Below are 15,339 nucleotides of genomic sequence, written 5' to 3' on the forward strand. Positions count from 1 at the left end.
ATTACCTGTGTTCACCTCATCCAAATTCATGAGGAGACTAGTTGACTCTTTGTGTGTCCACGATTACCATGTTACAACCATATACTTCCACCTTCAAAAAAGCTTCTTTGGACTTAAAATCAGCCAGCTGAATCTGGAGTCAAAATGCAGCACCAGTGAAAAAACATAATTAAAGAAGAGGATGAGCTCCTGTCAAATGGCACAATTGAAATCGCTGCTCATTCCCTGAACCCTTGCCTTCTTTACAATTTACTGAGAAGGGAACTGAGGTGGTTGTTCTGAAGCGGCTGCTGACTTGTTGTGTTTGGGTGATGCAGTGGGCTTGACGGACAGAAACGCAAGAGATTTGAGGTCCTTTTCTCAAACCTAGCGTAGGGACGCCACGAATTGCAGGCAGCAGAGATATGCAACAGAGCGTTTCCGGGCTTATTGGCCACCCCCATCACCCCACCCCTGCCACTCGCACTGGGGCATTGGTGCACGTGTTCCGGAGAGCCTTCGCCCGGATCCGGACCTGAGGGTAAGTTAAGTGGGTGACTTTAGTGAACTAGTGGTGAACGCACCTCACCCAGGCACTTCCCTCATTGCAGAAGGCTGCTTGGTAAAACATCATAGCTGACGCAATCACAGACTGAGGAGCATCAGATATATACACAAAGACGGTGCTGGGCGTCTTGGGTAGCTTGTTAAAGATGCTGATAGAGATAAACGATCACGTAAAGCACAAGCTTTTACCAAGTACCCGCCTGCTCTAAAACAACAAAATAAGTGAAAATACGTCTCTGTGTGTGGATTTTCTGCAGCACTAAGGTGAACAAATGGCTCTGAAATTACGGAGTGGCAGGCTTGCCATTAAAAACAAGGGAAAGGAGGCACTGAAAGCCTACCAGGAGGGTGGTGGGCATAGGTTAGAAAATGTGCACTTCCCTGCTGAAGAGACCCCTATGGTACGAGGGGTAAACGCAATAAGCCATTTAGATGCCCAGGAAATGAATGAACAGAGGTTTGAAACAACGCTTTCTGGTGAGATTGAGCTGTGCTCTACCAGGCCCCTACTTTACTCAGAAGTAGTAGGAGGCGGGGGGGGGGGGGGGGTGACATTACACAAGTAACAAGCAGCACGTTTGGCATTTCTGGCAGCACAGGCAAAACAAATAAATCTCATATTACATTTGGAAACGCAGAGAACATGCCAATGACATTGCATAAATCACAGACACACTACTGTAAGGAAATTGAGAATATGAACCACTTGCTTGGCGGAATGCCTGCCATAAACCCATCATATAAGAAACAACGGTTGCTAGAAGAGAGTATAAATTATGGAGATATACTCGACCACTCCTTTGTACAACTGTTTAATGACATCGATGGAATTACGCAGAGGTCCTACTGAGTGTCTATGAAAGAAGGGGGCAACCGCACAGAGGGGAACAGGACCTTTTTGAGGGGAAGGGGATTTAAACCAGCCCATTACATAGCACCATTCAAGAAACAAATGCAGGGACAGGTGACGCATGCCCAGTGACAGACGATTAGGCAAAATTGTTTCACACCAAAAAACATTGCACTGGGTGAGAATCCAACTTTATGCAACAAATGGATTTTTTGGGACCAGCTTCCATCTCAGCATTACATCTAGTGTTGGAATCATTGTTATACTTCTACGATAATATAAAAGATTTTGTACAAGGAAATTCAGACAAATTGAAGGTGGGGGACCAAGGAATAAATACCCTCCTGACAGATAGAAAAGAGAAGGTGATAGTGGGTGATTCCATGGATAGAGAGGCTGAAACTGAAAACAACCAAGGGGATTACAGTCCTCAATTACCGCCTACTTAGCTGACAGTGTTGATAGAGACTTCCACTGGATGGCAGGAGTCGGGGAGCAGAGAGCGGTATTACAATCAGGAACAGGAACATCCTGACTCACCATCACCCCTCCGTGCACAATTGGATATGGGGGAAAATCAGGAAAGGTAGTTGGAGGTCGCTGTGCAGGAGCCCCCCTCGAAAGCCCAAGACGATAATGTGGAGGTGGAGACAAATCCGGAACAAGAAGGGTGGGTGAAACTCAATAAACAAAAGAGAAAAATGAAAAATCAAAAAAAGAAAAAGAAGACAAAAAACCAGCCAGCACAATGCATAAATAAAAGATGTAATACAAAACAATTTGTGGAGGCAATCTCTACTGGAAGTAAAGAGAATGAAACTTCTGGTAAAGTGAAAATGAGAAAGACTCCAGTGGAGCAACAAGAAAAGGAAGGAACCACTAAGAAAAAGCAATCTAAAATTACAAATGTTTGGACAAAAAAAAAATAAGAAACAGGATACCTCTAATAACGATAATGAAGAAAATTAATCATTGAGTGAGGAGAGTTTTTTTGATGAAGAGTCTCAGAGGACCCGTTGGATTCTGGAGAAGTATCACAAACCAAAAAGGGAAACGGGGATAATGACCCCATAGTGGGGACACTGGATGAAATCCCAGTTCCTCCCTCGAGTGGTCAACACATGAAGAGAGATTTTTTTTGATAAACCATTTTTTATTGTTTTACATGCTCATCAACACAACAACAACATGTGTGGACTAGCATGTCCTTTCAAAATTCGATCATTAGCAGAGTAATTATCAATCACCCATAACATTACATAACATAATGAATCGTCATTAGTGCGGTTAAACTGTATCCCCCTCACTGCCTTCATCAGGATCCAACAGGATCTAAAGTCCATCCTCTTCCCACCTCCCCCATATCTTGTCCGCCTTGGCAGGACAGCCTCGGCGGTATATACTCTGTGTTCTATACTTGCACATATGTTCATGTCCGTTGCCCATTGCTCCATTGTTGGGGGTTCCGGGGCTCCCCATTTTTGCGCTATGTTACACTTCATCAGTCCGGCTGCCGTGTTCAAGAGCAGTCTGTCCCATTTATTAAGTACAATCTCATCCGGAACACCCAAAATGAGAATCTTTGTGTCCGCTGGTATACGGCATGCCAAGACATTACTAAGTTCAGTACAGCATTCGTTCCAGAAGGTACGGATTTGGGGGCATGCCCAAAGGATGTTAAAGAAGGTCCCCCTTCCCCTCTGCATCGGAGACAGTTCGGGTTGGAGGCTCTCCCCCATCTATATAGCATCGTCCTGGGGTAATAGACCCTATGTAGGATCTTTAATTGGACCATCCGAAGCCTGGAAGAGATGGCCACTTCCCTTGGGTGCATTAGTACTTGGATCCAGTCTTCTGGATCTATTACCCCTACATCCACCTCCCATTTGGCTTTCAGGGTCATGAGTTTGGGCGTAGCAAAGGATGTGATAGCATTATACAGGATGGAGGGGCATTTGGTGGGGATGAAAGCTGGCAGCATATTGCGCTCTATCGGTGTATAGTCCGGGACGTTGGTGCCTGCAGGTATGTGGTTTCTTAGGGCATGGGCCAGTTGTACATAGTGGTATCGCTCGGTGCCCGGGAGTTGGAATTTTTGCTGGATGATTTCAAGCGAGGCTATATCCCCCTCCTCAAGAATATCCCGACTCTCAGAATCCCGGCCCTTACCCATCGGGGCCATGGTTGAAGTTTCTTTATCTCGGGCAGGTTGATATTTCTCCAAAGGGGTTGTGCCGTGGTTACGTTATGTTCCCACCCTACGCATCTATGCGCCTGCTTCCAAACAGCAATAATATGAGTCATGGTCGTTGGTGGGAGGGATCTCGGGAGAGTTTGGTATAGCAGTTGCCATGGGTCGGTACCATGCATGGCCGCGACCTCGGACTTGATGTGGGGGAGTTCCCTATCTCCGTGAAGCAGGTCGTTGACCACTGCCAATTGTGCAGCCCAATAATAAGTTTGGAGGCGGGGAGCCCCTATCCCACCCTCCCAGATCGATCTTTGAAGCGTGGTTAGCGCTATCCTCGGCTGGCCTCCCCCCCATATTAGTTCCCGAAAAAGGGTTTCAACCCGTTTAAAGTCGGAGTCTGGGATCTTTAATGGGGCATTCTGTAAGACATAGAGAAACATTGGGAGAGTCATCATCTTAAAGAGTGCGGCTCTTCCCATGGGCGTAAGAGGGAGAAGCCTCCAGTGGTGGACGTCATTGACAAAGCGATCAAGGCCCGGTTGGGAATTGTGTATTGTATATTCAGTCAGTTTTGTAGTCACCCAGATCCCTAAGTATCGAAAACCTTGCGGTTCCATTCGGTACGGGCATTCCTGGGGGTCAACCTGCACATTGCCTTTCACCGGGAAGAGAACTGATTTCCCCCAGTTAATTTTAAGCCCACTAAATTCCCCGAAACGGGTAAGCATCTGTGTCACCCTGGGGCAGGATCGAGCTGGGTCCCCCAGGTAGATCAGGAGGTCATCTGCGTACAAGGAGATGCGGTCCTCATGTCCTTCAGGCCATCTGAATCCCCTCTGCGCAGCATTTCGGCAGAGCCAAAGGGCGAGAGGCTCAATTGCCAGGGCAAAGAGAAGGGGAGAAAGGGGACAACCCTGTCTCGTGCCCTTTTCCAGTGGGAAGGTCCGGGACAGCCAACCATTCACCCTGACCTCCGCTTGAATGTTAGTGTAGAGTAATTTCACCCATCCCAAGAAGCTGTCTCCAAACCCCATATGCCTCATGATCTCCCAGAGGCAGTCCCACCTGACCGAGTCAAAGGCCTTTTCGAAATCTATTGCCAATAGAGCGAGAGGGGTATCAATGACCGGGGCCTGCTCTAGCGCCAAGTGGAGCCGACGCAGGTTCATTCGAGTTGATTTGTGTGGCATAAAGCCACATTGATCCGGGTGGATCAGGGTGTGGGCTACTGACTGCAGTCGGTTGGCAAGGAGCTTGGCAAGAACCTTGGCTTCACTATTAATTAATGAGATAGGCTGGCAAGAGGCGCACAATTCCGGGGGTTTATCAGGTTTGGGAATGACCACAATGGTGGCTTTACATAGGTCAGGTGGGAGGGTGCCTTGGTCGCGGTGCCGAGAAGCATCTTGTAGAGGGGGGTTGCTATTTTATTCCCTCCAAGCTTTTGCCAGGTCTCGGCCGGGAATCCATTAGGGCCCGGTGTTTTCCCCATTTGAAGTTGCGCTAGGGCTTCAGCTATTTCAGATTCAGAGAGATCTGAGTCCAGTTCCTCACGTTGTTGTGCTGACAATGCTGGGAGTGTTACTTCGTCTAGTAGGATTGGGTCGAATGGTGTTATCGGGGCTCGGTAGAGTTCCGCATAGAACTGGGCAAAGGCCTCTGCTCTTTCGGCATCCGTCTGGTACCCGACACCATTTGGGGCTACAATTTTCCGGACATGACGTCTCCCCTCCTCCCTCCTCTCAAGCCAGGCCAGCATTTTGCCTGCTTTGTCCCCCAGTTCGTATATCCTCGCTCTGGTGTCCCAATGGACTTGCTTGGCATTATCCAGCATACTATTTCTGAGGGTCTCCGTGGCTAATTTGAGGGACCTTTGAGTCTGCGGGGTAGGGTGAAGAACATGCGTGTTTTCGGCCTGGATCATTTCACCCTCCGCCTATTTTTTGGAGTCTCTCCCTCTTCTTATTCGCTACCCAGGAGATTATTTCTCCACGCAGCACCGTTTTATAAGCCTCCCACACCACTACCGGGTCGTCCACTGCCAGTTTATTTATGTCGAAGTATTCATCGGACACCTCCGTGAGGTGTTCCACCAATTCGGGGAATCTGAGGTGGTAGTTGTTTAGTCTCCATGTTCTAGGGGGGGTTGTGGCATGCGTTCGTATTTCTATTATTAGGGGGGAATGGTCCGAGATTCCACGAGGGAGGAATTCTGCGGATATCGCCCTATGTAGGTCTGTTTTCGGGACAAGGAGGTAGTCGAGTCTAGAGAGGGAGCCATGGTCCCCGGAGTGGAACGAATAACCTCAGCTTTGGGGATGTAATTCCCGCCACACATCTCGGAGGCCTAGGGCGGACACAAAGTTAGAGAGTTTCGTGGGAGCATCCGGGTTACGCCCCTCTAAGGTGGGTACGATCTATGGTGTTGCACATAACATCATTAAAGTCTCCCCCCAGGATCCATCGATCTGGGTGGTGTTTCCCTAGGAGAGTGGTTATATCATCCAATAAACCCTGGCCCAGTCCGGGCGGGGAATATATCGAGACAATGGCCAGTGTTTCTCCCCAGAGCGAAACCAGGATGAGTACATATCGACCCCGTGGGTCCAATTCCACGACTTGTGGGGAGAACGGGAGTCTCTTGTGTATAAGAATAAGGGTGCCCCTGGATCCCATTGTGTACCCCGCATGGAATGGGGCCCAGTAGTTTGTTCTCTGGAAGAGGGTGCAGTGTGTTCCCGCTAGGTGCGTCTCCGACAAGAGGGCCAGATCGGGAGAGTGTCTATTCAACAATTGCTTAATCAGATGTCTCTTAATCCCAGAGCCCATTCCGTTCACATTCCAGGTGAGCAGCTTGAGGGACCTGGGGCGGTCAGGCGGTGGTAGGTATGCTTGTGAGTGTGTCATCTAAAACTTCTTGTTAGAGAGTGTGAAGGATGTTCTGGTCGGGAGAGCTGCCTCCCCTTGGTGAGTCTGTCGGGAATAAGGTCCCGATACGTGGTGCAGCAGGGTATAATGTGTAGAGGGTTGTGTTTGGGTCGGTGTTTGGACATGCTATAGATCCGAACTAACAAAACAACATGAAAACTTTCCCTTCCTTCCCCATCCCTATACTCCACCCCAACTTGAAGTACCTGTCGCCCGAACATCGCTGATCCTCCAAACCTTGGGGGGTCAGTTCAAACTTTAACTAATGTAACACACAAACAATGGGGAGGAGAAACGGTCTGCCCCATTACCTGCGTCATGTGGTTGGGTTTCTCATGTTGGAGTACTCCAGGTAGCAATGAGCCATTCCGAAGAACGGCGTGTCGCTGCTTAGGTGTGAACTTTGATGCGTCTTTAGCGTAGGATCACCGCCTGCTCATCCATCATTCTGGTTCGCCTCCTGCTCCGGGGCCTCTAGTTCCACCCTCCCAGGATCCCTCACGGGGGGGGGGGGCGGTCCCGTCCGGGCCGGGGTCTCCCCCTGTGTCTTGCCTGTCTAGCATTCCAGTCGCCTTCGACGTGTGTTTCCGCCCATTTCCATGCCTCCTGCGGATCGGTAAAATGAAATGTGGATCCTTTATAATAAATTTTAAGCTGTGCTGGGAAAAGCAGTCCATATTTGACGCTCATGAGGGCTAGCTGTCACTTTAGGGGTTCAAAGGATTGCCGCGCCCGTTGGACTTCTCGGGTGTAGTCAGGAAAGAATGTGATTCGGGATCCGTTGTGGGTAATTAACTCATTCGAGCGTGACATCTGGAGGAGGGCGTCTCTGTCCCGATAATTCAGTAATTTGGCGATCACTGTATGGGGTGGCATGCCCGGGATTGGCTTCCCCGAGGGCATTCTATGGGCTCTCTCAACCGAGAAGAATTTAGAGAAAGAGTGGGGTGCATAGATATCTGCAAGCCATTGTTCTAGGAATAGCTCCATGCTGTGCCTTCCTCTCCTTCCGGTAATCCAAGAATACGCACATTGTTGCGGCGAGACCGTCCCTCTCCTTCGTCGACTCTGGATTCCAGGGTTTTCAGGCGGGTCATGGCTTGTGACAATTGCTGGCTGACTTCCCTAATGCTGTCCTCCGCTTCAGAAATGCGATGTTCCGCTTCCCCCGTCCGGGAGGTGAGTTTTTGGAGGTTGTGACGTAAGAAGGAGACGGCTGCCGCTATACTGTCCATTTTAATCTCCATGGAGGAGCGCGAGCTAGCAATAGCAGCCATCGCGTCCCTCAGTGAAAGATTATCCTCTCCCGTGGGGGATGTCTGGCGTGTCGCCTGGCCCGTCGGTGCTGGAGCGGTGGCCACCGCGTACTGGTCCATACTGCTCTGCGTGGTCGTTTTCCTCTGTTTATCTTTGCCCATGACACCGGCGGCGTGTGCTCCACGCCCCACTATTGGAAGGGCGTCCCTTGTCGTGGTTGCAGAGGTGGATACAGCAGCAGTTGTATTTTCGGGCTCCGGAGTACTCCCTCACTTCCTGATTCCACTGTTATTTTCCACCTTAGTGCCAATGTTCTCATGTGAGTCGTCCCTTGCCACGATTAGGTTGCCCCGGGCTGGTGAAAACGTCCCCCCGGTGCAGGGCTGATCCCCCGCTTAGTAACAATCACTGTGGGTCGATAAAAGCGGATCCTGCAGGAATCCTCTGCGTCGTTGGTATCTCAATGCGTTTCCCGGGGTGGGGGGATCGGGTGGGAAGAGTCTCTGGTAGGCAGCCGGTTGGTTCTTCCCTGGGCGTATTGAGGTGAGTCCCCTATCGAGGGGGATTGTTTTTTTCTTTTGACCAGGAAAGGTTTTCTTATCTGTGTGATACCTCCCTTGGTTGTCGCGGTTCACTGTCCCCTCACCCAACGCAGCCGTGGGCTGGGGATCGCTGCATCCGTGGGATGGGATCCCGCTCCCTTCCCGTTCCCCTCCGGTGTCTATGGGGCGAGGGGGTTTGTGTGTCGTTGCCTCCCCTGCAGGTTTACTTGATGCCGGTGCCTGTCACGGCGTGCGCCCCCCGCCATCAACCAGATGGATGGCGCTCCAAGACAAAGGGGGGGGTCCCCTCCGGGTGTCCCTGCTGTTTCCTTCGCTTGCTTGTGCGGTGCTGCGGCGCTGCAGATCAATGCCCGGGTCTTCCCAAGCAGCGATCCCAGGCAGTCAGGCCCAGGAGTCGCCCGCCGCAGAGAGGCAGTTCCACCTTGTTTTCCTCACGTTCGCGCACTGCCCGGCGTCTCGGCCCTTGCTTTCACCTCCTCTCAGGGAGCGGGCGGATGGTCGCTTGGGATGCCCCTCCTCGGCCGGGTCCATCAGTGTGGCACCACAGAGCCTCCCAGTCAGATCTCCCGGCGGCTCGAGCTCCAAAGCCGCACACGGCGGGTGGAACGGCTTGTCGCCGGGGCCGTGGGTCTAGTCACGGCGCATCAAGGGAATCACTCTCCCGACCGGGCACCCTGCGGCGGTTCGTTGCGTGGTCTCACCGCAGTTCAGGCTGGTGATCTGTTTGCTCCGCTGGCTTCCCCAGCCGCACAGCAGCCGTCCCCGGGCTGCGGGTTAATGCGGATGGGGCAGGGTCCCTCCCTGTCCTCGGGTGCCGCCGGCCATCTTGAATCCTTCCACTGGCAGCCGCCACCGGGTCTGCCTCGCCGCAGGAGATTTCTCGGGAATTCCGTTGAATTGGTACGCCCAGTTCGGCTTACAGGGGGACCAGGTGATCAGGAGTCGAGTAGGGTCATTTGCGACTTATTTCCATAAGAAAACCCAGGATAATGCACAGGATCTATTTGGCGCTCGCAGGAGCTTCTCGGGCTCACGTCTCCATTGCTCGCCGGCTGGCCACGCCCCCCAACACATGAAGAGAGTTAAGGAAACTGAAAGAGAAATTTTCCAGGGCCCCGAAATGGGGTGGAAGTCGGATAATAAAGAACATCTGTACCATAATAAAAGGCTTTCAAGCGGTCCCCCAGCTAAGGGCATTTAGATCGGAAGATTTCTGCGAGTGGCATTCCTGAAAAAGGGGGTAGAACGATCAGTATGCTACGTTGCCTCAAACCTTGTTGCCCAGATGGTATGGAGTAATAGCGATCTCCTTAAAACACTGGGTTTTTGTCCAAAAGAACTGATAACCCAGTAAGAAATAGAAGGCTAGTTAAATCCAATATCAAACTTGGATAATCCACAAAGATGAAGTGCATTGATAACTGGTTTGATAGGCTAGTTGGGAAATGGAGGTGATTGGGCATGGCTGGAGGGGGCCATGGAGATGTTTAAGAAGGTTAAACAGATCCAGCAGCTGATTTGAAAGGAACGTCCTTAAGAGTATATAATGGAACATCTGTGGCTTTCACAAACTAATGGAAACTGCTTGTGAGCCTTTTGAAGCTGCTAATGTAATAATTTTACAAGACACAATGGCTAGAAATCATCTGGAACTAAAGGGTTACAGAATTTACTGTAAACTGGCAGTTCAAGGAAAAATGTGCTGACCTAAAGGAGGGCTGGTAACAGCGGTCGATCAGAGTTGGGACCTTAGACATCAGTTGAAAACGATATCATCCGACCTAATGGCCATAGCCATCCAAATGATTCCCCCTGAGGTAAACCTTCTGATAGTAAATATTTATGGGAAGTCTTCCAATGCACATATGATAAACTTGCAGAAAGAATTGGGAACCATGTTTGAAGAGTGGTTGGAGAAAGAAGGAAACAGTAATATACTGGTAGCAGGGGACTTTAATAAAGTGAACATCTGGGAGCCCTATGGAAAAACATTTTTGTACAGTGGAGCTTATGGCCCTGTGGGAGAAGTTATACATTTCGTTACATGGAAGAGGGGGTGGGGCGTACTTCCTGGATTGATCACATATTTGTTTCTGCCGAGTTGAGTAGGAAAAATGATTGTATAGCCAAGGGGGATGCGATGGGTAATGATCATTTGTCCATGCACTATAACGTAAATATATGCCCGAATATGCATCAAACCTTTCCATCAATCGCTTTTACTCGGGTAATAATGGGGGGGTGGCAGTCATTAGATGGAATAAAAAGGCAGTAATGGAATTTATGGTGGAATGGGATAAAGAGATGAGAAATATGGAAGAGAATGGTTTCTAACAGACTAACAGTCTAGAAATATAGCGAGAAGCTGCAATCATGCCTGAAATTTCTTACTAAGAAGGGACATGTGCAAGGAAATCAAGCTCACCCCAACTATTTTGATGCTACAATCAAGGAAGAGAAAAGAAATAGGGGAGCAGAGATCAAGGTATGTAGGCTGAATTCTAAGTCTTTCAAGTTATTCTTAGAGAACGAGAAGAAGATAGTGGTACGCTATAACAAGGTACTTAAGTTGATTAAAAGGGAAACAGTAATTAAGAGAAATCAAGAGATGACCTCATTAGTAAAAAAAAAAAAGACGCAGGGAAATTCTGGTATATGATGGCGTGGTTAACAAAAGGAAATATGACCATGATAGAAGAGTGTCAGATCCCAGCGCAGGACTGGGTAAAGTTTATTAAGAAGTACACCATCCGTGATAATGAACCCTTAATTAATCTGAAAAGAGCGGCCACATGTGGAACAAATTTGCCCTTGGGATTGAGAGGATGTGGTGTGGGCAATTGGCAGAGCGAAGCCCTCAAGAGCTTCTGGACCGGATAAAATCCCTCCGGTCGTTATGAAGGCAAATATGGAGCTATGGGCAACCCCTTTATGGGAGCTTTTCCAACATGTATATCAACATGTATATCATACATCAAGAGTACCAGAAACGTGTAAGCACTCACAGATTGTACCAATCTTTTAAAAAAGGGGATAAACTCAATCCAGCCAATTTTAGACCCATCGCACTATTAGATTCCACTAGTAAAACCTTTGAGACCCTGTTATTGAGGGATCTCAAAAGAGAAATAAGTGCACTAGGGCTATTAACTGATTGCCAGATATGTTTCCGAACAGGTATGGGTACCCCTTTAAATGCATTTACCTTAGCACATATGAGAGTAGCGGTGAAGAAGAAATCAATTGAGACCATCTACATGACCTCAATCGATATGACCAGTGCATTTGACACAGTGAGTCATGGTCGATTGTGGGAAAAGTTGCTGAGGTTTGGGATCCTGTTGAGTCTGGTGAACATTTTAATATTGCTACACACAGAAACATCAGTGAGATTAAATAATGAGGGAGCTACGACACCACTAATAGGTACCTTTGTGGGGCTACGGCAGGGTTGTGTTGTGGCACCTACCCCTCTAAAACTTGTAAACACAGATATTGCTAACATTTGGAAGGGTGGAAGCACTTACTCAATGAAGTTGGGGTCGGCAACACAGGATTAGATAGCACTTGCTAATGATGTAGTGTTGTTTGACCTCACTCCAATTGGACTGCAGCACAAGTTGTCCCTCTTTCATATATATGCAGCTGAAAATAACCTTAAGTTAAATGGGGCTTAATCAAGAGTCCACATTTTTACAACAAAAAAGCCCCAAAAAGTTCATATGGAAAGTAGGGGATAAGTTTCTGGAGAGAGTTTCTGCCCTAACTTACCTGGGGTACGAGGATTTGAATTCGACCTCCAAGTTAGGAGGGGAACATTATTACAACACTAGGTATGGCCCTCTGCATACTAAGATGAGGCGGCTGTACCCACAACTTTGTAGTTACTCACTGATTTCACTTATATGGTTCTACCAGATGCAGGTGGAGCCGACGATTTTGTATGGGCTAGATATTAACCTCAATGACCTGGGATATAATTTGAATACGTTCCAAGGAAAACTTTGGAAAGAAACTTTAAGACTAGGAAAATCAATACCAAACTCAATTATATGCCATGAGTTTGGACTAGTCTCACTCGCCGCAAGGGCTGACTGGAGGAAATTGATGACCTACTCAAAATTATTAAATCCACCACCCCATTCTTTACATGAAAATGGGGGAAAGGTGAGACACGAACCTCTGGAAATTCTATCACCAGCATTAAGGTAGAAATGAATGAACTACTGTATGAAATAGGATCATCTACAAAAAGTTTGAGCCAAAATCAGGCAAAAGTAAAACAAACGTTGTTTAACTATGATTGGGGTAAAACATCGGAAGATCGTACTAAAGGAGTATGCAAGATTGGTATACAAGAGGGAACAAATTCCGAGGTATGTACTTATCTTTCCATGCTCCAAAAGAAGATCTTTATACCTCCGCTTTCAAATGTACCAACTCCCAACATTGGAGTGAATGGGGAGTTGGAATGGTGGTATAACAGATTTAAGCTGTAGGCTATGTGGTATGGGTGAAATGAAGGAAAAAATGAAACATTTGGTTTTGGGCTGTACACCATTGGGGGAGGTTCGGAAGAGATGCCTGGATATGATTCAGGGTGATGAAGCATGTTGGGCGAGCCTGATGTTGGGACAGCAAAGAGCTGTATTTTAGCCTTATGTGACCTGCGCTACAAACTTTTGTAGAAACTAGGTAGAGTGGGGGAGGAAAACAAGACATAGGGCCTCATTCCGAGATTGGAGGTAGTCATGGTGCTATTTGTGCCATGACTGCCTCCAATAACGGTACCGGCACCGGTATGGTTCAATGGGGACTCACAGGTGTAGTCTGACCTTTGCTGGACCAGTAAGTCCCCATTGAAAAAGCCATTCCCCATTCCCATTTGAGCCCCCATAGGGCTCAATGGAAATGGGGAAGGCGCTAATAACGAGGGCGTTAAAGGAGGTCGGACCAGGCGTTAAAGGAGGGACCCGCTAAGGGACCTTGTAGTAGGGTGGTAAGGGATTACCGGCACCGCTCTCCTTACCGGTGAACGGTATCCCTTACCCCCCTACTAGGAATGAGGCCTATAGTTTGATAGTCTCTGAGGTAGCTGGATGCCTTCCTGAATGGACTTGTTTGTCTTTCTTTTGGATTTGTGTATTTGAAGAATCTTGCATAACGCAGAGGACAGGTGTAAGATAAGGTATGTAACATTTTATTTTTCTTCTTGTAAAGGGTATTCATTGGTTTTATTATTCTACAAATTTTGAATGTAATTGTGAAAGTTATTTTACGCATTTTGTATGTATTTGTGAATGTTTCCTTTCTATTCACAGTTGGGAATCAAAACACAATAAACAATGCCATTCTGCTCTATGACTTGGCGGGAAGAACATTTTAGGTAGCAGTGTTACACTGTCATTCACCAGTAACCCGTGCTTTTGAAACCTTCACCCTGGAAGCCTGAACGATTTGTCAGGGTGAGTGATGAAAAAGGCAAGGAACCATAGCCTAGAGGCCTCAAATAGCTCTACTCGATTAAACAGGAGGACACCTGCACATAAGTCACTACTGACACAATTCCCACAACATCATGACCACTGCACTGTAGAAACAATGATAACTGTACGTGCCTGTAATCATTGCTGCTGAGCGGTGAGCTATTGTCTCACTCTTACCCTTCTAGAGTGATGGCAGAGACAGCAGTTTCCTCGACTCTGTGACACACTGGTGCACCGTACATGTGTGCACAGCAGGCTGCCACTGCTGTGCTGACTGTCCTCTGAGTGACTGCCTGTACCGCCTACCACGGAGTGTGTAGTCTTTTTTTCTGCTCCACTACAAGCTAATGTAGTGTAGTCACAGCCCATTGACCTCACATGCCAGGATATCAGTTTATAATCTATTAGCACCCATGGCGGCGTGTCCACTAATCAGTTTACTCAAAACCGGGCTGAATCCAACGACCTAAGCCTGGGTTCTCAGCAACCCAAGCAGTTGAGTCACCCGCTGGCAGTCTTCCCCCGCACTCCCTGCTCTCCCTGTCCCCTGTCAGCCCTATCCCTCACCAGCCCCGCTCACCTGCTGTGGCTCCACCACGCCACACCTCAGCCACCTCCACCTATGGCTGTCATGGAAATGGGAGAGGGGCTCTGCATTTTCCACGGCAGCCATGTTAGGTGAGGATGCCTTTCTCCAAATAAACCAGTAGCGGGCTTGTCTTAACTCGTTGATTCACAAAAATATATTGCTGTTCACACTACGAAGCTTAGCCTCCCATGCTAATTGCAATTAGCATCTGTTCTGGGGGCTTCACCGGGTGGTAATGGCACTGGGTAACAGCGTTAAGGCCCTCGTGAATCTACACCATAGCATTTGCTTTTCTGGCTGCATATCAGCATGTAACGGCCATGTACTCCCACTGCAGCATATGAAAATAAAAGGAAGAGCCCAGTTTAGACAGGCCCTGGACAGAGGTGTTGGTGGGGGAAGCGAATGGGGGCTATTGCCCCTGGTCTTTTGGTTGTAGTCCTGGATAGAGGCTCAAAGGCTACAACCAAAAGCTAGCTAGCCCCAAGTCCTGACAGTCCCGACATTAGCGTAGCCCCATATCTTTTCCAGACCTAGCAACACCCCTGACCATGCGTCAGGTCCGACAGCCTGCCTGAATGCATACACTGCCATGAGGGATAATGCAGATGACACACACAATCCTGGTCTGTATGAACAGAGCTGTAATGCATACAGTAGGTGCTTGGCCATGAGATGCACCTGGCGCCAAACTGTCTTCAACTACCCCTAAGTGCATAGTATCTGCCTCTCTCTCACTTGTATCACCCACCTTCCACATGCTGCCTTTCCCTGTCAGTTTCATGAGTTTTAATGAGTCGGTAAGGGAATGTGGAATCACAGTGTGTCTAGCTGGAGGCTGCGAGGTGCAGACAATGTCAGTGGCAGGTGACTCGAATTGCTGTGTGAATAAGAATTAAGTTGAGGCCTGGACAAGTGATTGCACTCAG

The 15,339-nt window shown here is 48.5% G+C and overlaps 1 long non-coding RNA gene across 1 annotated transcript in view; it reads left to right on the forward strand.

Moving 5' to 3' along the window:
• Positions 1 to 357: 357 nt before the first annotated feature.
• The window catches only part of LOC138467968 (uncharacterized), a 68,054-nt gene continuing 53,072 nt past the window's right edge, over positions 358 to 15,339 (forward strand). Inside the window, exon 1 of the long non-coding RNA XR_011268175.1 lies at positions 358 to 520. This is a non-coding gene — a long non-coding RNA (uncharacterized lncRNA). The remainder of the gene's footprint in view (positions 521 to 15,339) is intronic.

This window comes from Ambystoma mexicanum, chromosome 4q (assembly GCF_040938575.1).
Source record: "Ambystoma mexicanum isolate Mex_15411 chromosome 4q, UKY_AmexF1_1, whole genome shotgun sequence".
Lineage (NCBI taxonomy): Eukaryota > Metazoa > Chordata > Amphibia > Caudata > Ambystomatidae > Ambystoma > Ambystoma mexicanum.